This window comes from Podarcis erhardii, assembly GCF_964252035.2.
Source record: "Podarcis erhardii genome assembly, chromosome: 9".
Taxonomy (NCBI): domain Eukaryota; kingdom Metazoa; phylum Chordata; class Lepidosauria; order Squamata; family Lacertidae; genus Podarcis; species Podarcis erhardii.
Window position 1 is genome coordinate 53,014,347 of NC_138512.1, and position 9,141 is coordinate 53,023,487.

At 42.2% G+C, this 9,141-nt stretch overlaps 1 long non-coding RNA gene across 1 annotated transcript; it reads right to left on the reverse strand.

Moving 5' to 3' along the window:
* Nucleotides 1–6,811: 6,811 nt before the first annotated feature.
* On the reverse strand, nt 6,812–8,363 carry LOC309349774. Its single transcript, XR_014160180.1, has 2 exons — nt 8,188–8,363; nt 6,812–7,031 (listed from the first exon to the last, which is right to left on the reverse strand). It is a non-coding gene; the product is annotated as an uncharacterized lncRNA (long non-coding RNA).
* Nucleotides 8,364–9,141: the final 778 nt, after the last annotated feature.

Sequence of the window (9,141 nt, forward strand, 5' to 3'; positions counted from 1 at the left end):
TTAAAGAATCTGCTGTAAGAATCATTCCTACTCCTTGTTTCCCACCATTATGTGATCACCATTACAGACCTTTGCTGAAAACCTTTAATCAGCACAGCAGTGTCAGTGCAATGCCAACTTCAAAAAGTAAGTGTGTCATCCCTCCTGCCCTTGGGGTTGGCCCAAGGTATTGTACTGACTGAAATGTAGGACAAGATGGAACCCGCAATCCATATAGAAGAGGCCTTGCTGGTGCTGCTGCCACTAGGTGCTGCCCTGCCAGTGCTGCCCCATGACAGGTCCTTCTTGGTAGTGGCTCCCCACTTATGGAATGCCCTCCCTTGTGAGATCTTCTTCCCTCCTCCCTTAACATTGTGAAATTTATTAACATTCTTGTTCATCCGGGCATTTGAAAGCTGAAACATACTTGTAATGGGAAAAGGGGGCTGCTCGTGCGTAAGCGTTTAAGCCCTCAAAGCTTTGCCATCAGTTCCTAAACTCTCCCAGTCCACGGAGCCATGGGTGCATGGCTACCTCAATTGCTGGCAGAATCCGTCAGTGGGCGCTTCCGGAATTTACGCCAACATAAGAGTTCCTTGACGGAAACTCTCCTTCTGGATTCTCTGCGTGACAGTTTCCTGCGCGGAGTAGGTGTCCCCTGCGGAGGTCCTGAGCCCTCCCCGCTGTTCTCACTGGAAGCATCTTGGAGCCATTCCTCCGACTGAGTTTCTGCAGGAACTCTCCCTCTCCCCCTACTGGTTCCTTCCTCAGCATCCGAAGGTCTCCTAGCCTCCTTGAGCCCTTCCACCACCTGACTCTCCGATGGCAGTTCCCTGACAATATTGTTCCAGACAACCTTGAAATTACAGTGGTACCTCGGGTTACATACGCTTCAGGTTACATACTCTTCAGGTTACACACTCCGCTAACCCAGAAAGAGTGCTTCAGGTTAAGAACTTTGCTTCAGGATAAGAACAGAAATTGGGCTCTGGTGGCGCAGCGGCAGCAGGAGGCCCCATTAGCTAAAGTGGTGCTTCAGGTTAAGAACAGACCTCTGGAACGAATTAAGTACTTAACCCGAGGTACCACTGTATTTAGGTGTGAATATATCTTATTGTTTTTAAAGGTTTTTGACATTTTAAAATTGTTTTTGCTGTTTGGTTGGTGGGATAGCAATGTAATAAATGATAATGATATATAGAAGCTGTCAATATTCACAGTATTTCTCCAATATCAATGACATCTGGTAATACACAGATGCTTGTGTGCCACAAGAGGGAACAGTGGCGGCAGCAGCAGAAAAGAAAAAGCGTACAGTCAAACCTTGGTTGTCAAACGTAATCCATTCCAGAAACCTGTTCGGCTTCCGAAATGTTTGACAACTGAGGCGCGGATTCTGATTGGTTGCAGGAGCTTCCTGCACTTAAGCGGAAGCCGCGCTGGACGTTCAGCTTCTGAAAACCGGAGCATTTACTTCTGGGTTTTCGGAATTCAGGATCCAAAACATTCCAAAACAGAGGCATTCGGAATCTGAGGTTTGACTGTAGTGGGAAACCTTTTCTGGCCTGAGGGCGACATTAATTATTGGCCACATTCCAGCACTAGGTATAGCCAACCAACTCTCACATGCACACACACACACACATGCATACATTCATTCTCTCTCTCTCTCTCTCTCTCTCTCTCTCTCTCTCTCTCTCTCACACACACACACACACACACAGCACTCTCTCTTCATGCAGATCAGCTGAGTGGGTTATTGTTCTGTTCCTGCTCACCGAATGATGAATATGATTGATTTGCACGCCCTTTAGTGCACTGGGCTGGGTGGAGAGGTCTAAACCTCTTTGTCCTTCGCTGTTATTTGTCTACTTTGATACCTTCTTTGTTTTTGCTTCTGGTGTGAGAACAGATGAGGTCTTGTAAGCCTGATCAGACCCCCAAACTAAGTTAGCCACTCCTGCATTGCATTTCCATTTCATATCCCCTATGCATGATATCCCCCCTACTTAATATCAAAATCCACTCTGTTTCTGATCTGTACAACCGGCAAAATAATAACTGAACTCACAAACTAAATGAGGTTTATTTATCCTGCTTTATCCTTTCGTTGAAAGTAAATCATAACAATGTTGCAATATATAAATCACAGGCATATAAAAAGATGAACCCATATGTGATACTTCTGTTACCTTGAATTCCATACTTTATTGTAAGTAATAGTCAGAACAACACTTTCTGTGAAGAAATGGCCCGTTGGCTGTGGTAGATTATGCTGCCTTGAGAGTTCTACTCTGGAAATGTTCTCATAACAAAATAGCTCAAGACTCCTATCCAAAAAAGAACAAAAATCCACTTTCCCTTCCCACTTCTGTTGTTTTATTGAGGAAAGAGGAAATTAAAAGTTCTGTTACACTACTATTGGAAATATGGTATTGGCCAAAGACTTGAAAATATGCTATGTGAAGAGCAATGTAAATGTCTTGATTATAAGACCTTAACATTACAAATAAGTACCTGAAGAACGTGTAATAGTTATTTCCAACCATCAAATCTGAATTACTAAAGTCTCTTATGTCTTTCAAACTACTTGCTACTTTTCATGCTCAAAGCAGTTCAAAGTAACCAAGCTTAGTTATTTAAGGCTTTTCTGGGTGACGTATTTATTAAGAATTTATTTTGAATTGCATACGCTCCAACATTTCTCTGATGAAAATAGGGATGTCCCATTCCATAACGATGATTTTACTATTTATACCCCATACATCTTACTTGGCTGCCCCAGCCACTCTGGGCAGCTTCCAAGATATATGAAGCATAATAAAACATTAAACATTTTTTTTTTACAAAACCTTCCCTATACAGGATTGCCTTCAGACAGCTTGCGGGTCAGATAACCCACCAACATTTTACCAATGAAAATAGGGACATCCTAAGGAAAAGTGGGACATTCCCAGATCAAATCAGAAACTGGGACGGCTTTTCTAAATCAGGGATGACCCTGGAAAATAGACACTTGGAAGTCCTGGAATTGTTTGCAAAAAAATAGTATGGAAGTTATACAATGTTCCTGTGCATTGATGTTTGGGTTTTCATGTCTGTGCGGTGGTTATCTAATGTCATCATTATCCCACACTTTTCAGTGCTTTTTCCTGTCATTTTTCTTATCACAAAATCTCCACCTTGACCTGCTGCAAAAGATGTGGGTTTCCTGCACAAAAGCACCAAATCTACTTCAGTTTCACAACCTAAATTTGCTGGTATACAGTTGAATCATACCTGCACAATAGTGACAGTCTGAGAAGTTACCTGATTGGTCGACAGTACCAGCAAAAGCTGGAGTTAATGACTATGACAATTTCTGAGCTCCCTTAGGATTCATAGTTCATAGGATTCCTTTCAGCTCTGGTTCCAGATACTTGGCTACCTCAGGAAAAGGACAAGATGGTGGCCCCTCCATTCTACATACAGAATCCAACTGGACTGACACTTGAATCTTTTCTCAAAACTGCTGATGCGTCAGCATCCTCCACTGTCTCTGAGGGCAGTAGGACAAGATCATGGGCAAAAGAATTATGCATTACAGGGGGTTGGACTAGATGACCCTCATAGTCCCTTCCAACTCTACTATTCTATTTCATGTGGGACCCATAGCTCTGTCCTTCAACACATCTCTGCCAATCCCTGCCCCCCAGTATCTGCCTTTGCCAAATGATAGGGCCAGGCCTATTCTATTGCACATTTCTGCATTTTCCACCTTGTCCATCCTTTCTGACACCAGCATATTTGGACAGACAGTAGACTGGGACTGCACAATGCATGAAGTTCATTTCTAGTTGTTGAAGGTTCACTACTTGAAAGAATCCCACTGGGTGCACCTCCATGCAGCAGCTAAGAAAAGTACTCCAGCAAAAAAGAATGTTGAACCTGTGGAAACATTTACAAAAGAAAATTCCCTAATGTCCAAAAGGGAAATAGTAATAAATGGCCCAGTTGCTGTAAGAACAAAGACTGAACGCAGGATCAGAGAGCAGCTGGAACTGAGAAGATCTGAGTACAGCAGAAAGCATGGAAGAAAATACAATGAAGTTTAATGAAGAAGGTGGAGGGTTGGAAACCACATATGAATCTCTGAGTGGCTGAAGTATAAAAATAAGTAATAATCTTATAGAATGGATTTGGGCCAGTGTGGTGGAAAATGGCCTGTCAGCAAGGGCAAGGAACTTTTTGCAGCACTTAAGTTCATTGTGTATATACTGAAATTAATGAAAAGTAGTGAGTTGAACATACACATACCATATTACAAGAGTGAGAGCACTTTTGGACTTGCAGGCATTGGCTCAGAGCAAGCAGACTATATATCTTTCTTGGCCAGGGCTGAGATAAATATGTTGATACATGGATATTCAAGCAATTTCCCAGTCTGCTGGATTTGACTGAGAATGTTGCAAAAACGGTTTCAAATCCTGTGACATTCACTTTCATGTAGCAACACTAACGTGCTTCCTCACCAAATTCACTAGAAAAATGAAGCTATTATGTTCAAGATAAAATTCTGTGAAGAAAGTCTCATGGCAAGGTGTGGTATTCTATTATTTTTTAAAGACGTTATTCTTGCCAAACTTTCACATTAGCTCAAGATCTTAATATGTGTATGTGGATGTTTCAATTATATTGCCCTAACTCCTCATCCAGACCCGATCTAGGTAAGTAAATACAAATCAGTTAGCAACAACAATACTATAAACACATATTTCTAATTGAAGAGTATGATAGTTTAAATACTGTCGTAAGAAGACACATGTTGAAAAACTTCACTGCCCAATGTTTGGTAAAGACACACCAGGTTTTATTTCTCCCCCTGCTCTGTTTCGTTGCTGCTCCACGATTTGTGATCAAGGAGACAAGAATCATGTAGCTTCCCCTGCCTTGATATTTTAGATGATCCGCATATGATTCTCACGCCTTTTCAGAAGGCTTGCATGGCCCTTTAGTTTTTAAACAGTTGTATCATGACGAGCAAATATTCCATCCCTGTCCTTTTCATTAAGCTAAGTATTTTTTTTTATCCCCGATCAAAGCATGTCCATTGTGGTTTCCATATGTCACAGAACCTACGGCTGTCAAGGAAGGATGCATACAAATAACCCATCTGTCAGGTCTCTGGGGCTTTTGCTGTTATCCACCGCTTCCTTCCGAGTGTAAGGGCACCCCTATAACAAGGTGCATCTTGCTCAATATGCATTGTGCAGATCAATGGCTTGAAAGTTAGAGCTACCAGCTGTCAACACAATTTGTGACAAAAAAAAGAATGCTGAAACAGGCGACTGGGGATTGCCTGGCCATTTGGGAATTGATTTCCTGAGGGTTTATCCGGGCAGAGCTTTTTATTTGCAGAAAAGTTTGTTTGAAGGAAAGTGCTGTTTGCCTGCTGTTCTTGGCATGTGTATGTACATCTGAATTTGAAATACACACTACACTGGTGGTTTAAATATATATGAAGAAGCTGCCTTATCCTGAGTAAGACCGTTGTTCAGTCTAGTTTAGTCATGTCTGATTTGGCCAGCTACACTTCCCAAGGTCTAAAGCAGATGCCTTTTCTTCCTGACATCCTTAGAGATGCCAGGAACTGGACCAAGAACCTTTTTCAGGTAAAGCACTGAGCTAGGGCCTCATTCCCTTGTAATTTAAAATTGCAGTTGCTGTTGAAAATGCAGCATTAACTGAAATACAGTGTTTCTGACTGCATGAGCATCACATTAGTTTCAGCAGACTGCATTGACCTTAGGCTTTTTTTGTGTCCTTATCAACACATTAGAATAATATATCATCACACTGAGCACAGTATCAGAACCTTCTGTTCTGTCTAGGCCAGCATTCTGGCTGGATGACTCTTGGGAGGTAACAATCCTATCCCTGCACCCTGCTGTTGTCTGCCCCCAGTTATACCTGATAGGAGCAACAGATAATATGCTTTATCCATCTTCTCCCTTCATATATTTGTTTCCCATTCACACTCTCTTTTTCATGGTCAGCATACCCAACACTCTCAACAGTTGTTCAAAGGATGTGGTTTCCAAACTCACATAATCTTGGTTGCTCTCCTCTGGGCATGCTGCAGTTGGTGTATATGCTTCTTAAAAATGGCACCCAGAACTGGACATAGCATTCCAGATGCTGTCTGGCCAGAGAAGAACAGAATGGAACTATTACTTCTGATGATGTGGGCACTCTGCTCCTGTTAATGCAATCTACATTGCATTGAATGACTGGCTCATGTCCAGCTTAAAGGTAAAAGTACCCCTGACCATTAGGTCCAGTTGTGGCCGACTCTGGGGTTGCGGCGTTCATCTTGCTTTATTGGCCAAGGGAGCCGGTGTACAGTTTCCAGGTCATGTGGCCAGCATGACTAAGCCGCTTCTGGCGAACCAGAGCAGTGCACGGAAACGCCGTTTACCTTCCCGCCAGAGCGGTACCTATTTATCTACTTGCACTCTGATGTGCTTTCGAACTGCTAGGTTGGCAGGAGTAGGGATCGAGCAACAGAAGCTCACCCCATCACGGGGATTCGAACCGCCAACCTTCTGATCGGCAAGTCCTAGGCTCTGTGGTATAACCCACAGCGCCACCCACGTCCCTCTCCAGCTTAAGATCATCTAAAACACCTAGATCCTTTTCACCATGCATTGCTGCCAATCCAGGTCTCCATCTTCCTATGTATATGCCTAGATCTTGTTACCTAAAAGCAGGAATTTAGATTTATCTTTGCTGAATTTCATCTTGTTTGCTTTGGCCCTGTGTTCCAACCCATCACAATCAATTTGAATCTTGGTTCTGTTTGTACCAATTATTATTATCATTTATTTACTTATGAGTAGGGATGGGCTTGCACTTCTCCCTGCTTGCTCATTGCTGGGTCTCCAGCAATGTGGTTGGCAGCATTAGTGGTGTCTCATTCTCCACCTTCCCCTTCCTTCTGTTTCACTCTGAGGAACAGCCAGAGTCCTTCAGAGCAAGGCATTCTGGGCAAGGTGGGTGCAGCTAGAAGTTACCTATTAAATTTTGCAAAAAGCAAAAAGTTACTAAAGCAGTTTCACATTTTAAAGTATTTCTAAAAAGCAATATCTAGCCATTGCTGTGAGCTTGCAACATTTCCCAGAATGCCTTACTCTGAAGGACCCGCCATCAGAGAAAGGCAAATGGGTGACCAAAGCACAGACAGAGCTGCTACGGTGTTAGCAATTAGCAATAATTATCTTTGGGTGCCTGATTCTAGACTAGTCAAACGGGGTGTGAACACTATCATAAATAAATATTTTGTTGCAATTGACATTTCCAAGGTTAGGTAGCAGATAGTGCTACTCCTTTTCATCATATAATAAAATTATATCAAGTACAGAAGTCATCTTACAATGCACAAATCCTTGGCTCTCTTCTGCTTTTAGAGATTGAGAATTCAGATCAGATTGCTGTGGAGCAGATGCTTTTTGTTACTTATTTCTTCTGCCAGAGCTACAAATAATCCTTCCAATGCCACATTGGGAGATAATTGGAAAAAGTGTAAATCTGAAAAGCAGGCGCTGAATAAAAAATAATTTGTGCCTTCACCTGTCTAGCCAAATTTGACTGGTATTGATTATGTTCAGCAGACGTGAGAAGTAGGGTGTTATTTTTCTAATGCTCTTTTGGCTTTTTCTTTTCCACCTCATTTCTTGTCGACCGAATGTGCACTGTGCCAACTATAATTCCATTACAGCACTGATCTGCTGTCATTAGTAGAGAGTTGGAAAGCAACAGATAGAGTGTCTTCTGGTAGTTAAGGCAGGCATATATCCCAGCAGGAGCTGTGCTCTTTTCTTTGTAACATTTTCACTGTATCGCTTCATACTTAGCATTCTATTTCTCTCATTAGAATTACCATTTCTGAAAAGGAGAATATCTGCACCAACCATTTAGAAGGCTACAGTTGAATATATTCCAAAGGGTGGCACATCAGCTTTGGTTCATGAAGGAAAGACTTAGGTGGTACTGCTTCCAGAGGTGAAAGTTCAACCAAGTGCACAAATGTCCTTAAGTGTCCCAAGCAAACCTTGTTAGCAAAATAACAGTTTGGGAACACAGAAGCTGATTTCTCACATTAGACTGCAGATAATTCTCAGCCCCCCCCCCCATTTTAAACCTAATGAACCTGGATTCTTGCATAAATACATTCTTAAGCCATTGCATATAACAACAAAGTTGTGTACAGCACATCGTAATCACCACTTGAAGATACACATCGTTGCCCAGGTTTTCATAGGGCTTTGTAGTAACTCTGGTTGCATCTCTTCCTGTAATGTTTAGGTCACTGACTGATGTCTTTTCTCCATCTCTACCAGTGGAGTAGGTGGTGCTGGGAAATATGTGGCACAATGACATCACAATTTGGATTAGAGTGCCCAGAATTAACACAGAATTAACACAGGACCAACTTTTTCCATGCTGAATGCAACATATATCCCCATTCCCCAAATCTTTACTGGCTAAGGAATGCTTGCCAGCTCATATAATTTGTATTAAGACTTGCTTACAGAGGTCTATAAGATTTTATCTGGATTGTTTACAGTTGTGACAATGGTATTCTATTTACCATTTTTGCAAGACATCCATCCTATGTTCCTATGGAGGAGGATATGAAACTATTATTAAAGTTAACCAAAACACACAGACAATCCAATAGCCTATTTCAAACAAGAATAAAGGATATGGAGTGTAAAGATCTAATAAAAATTCAGACACACTCGTCCACCAGTGGTGATTTGTGTCAACATGTAGAGCTCACCCACCCTCCTGGAATTGAAATTAAGTAGTCAAATGACTGCTGCAGTGTGTCTGGGGGCTCCCTCTGTGTAGGTATATAACATGAGTGAGGCCTTTTGGAAGGGAATGATAAATCTAAGTAGCCCCTTCTCCAGCAGCAGGCCGTGTGGTGGGGGCAGTAGCGTTTACTGCACTTAGTGATGGGTGAGTCACTGCTGCTTACAAGGAAATAGAGAAGGAGCAAGGCAGCAGGAAGGTTGGTACAGTGCAAACACAGTAGCAGGAGTGCTGAATTTGCTTTGGCGGTGCAGTTGCACTGCAAGACTCTCCCTGCAACCTTCTCTCCTTCCTGATAAACAGCAG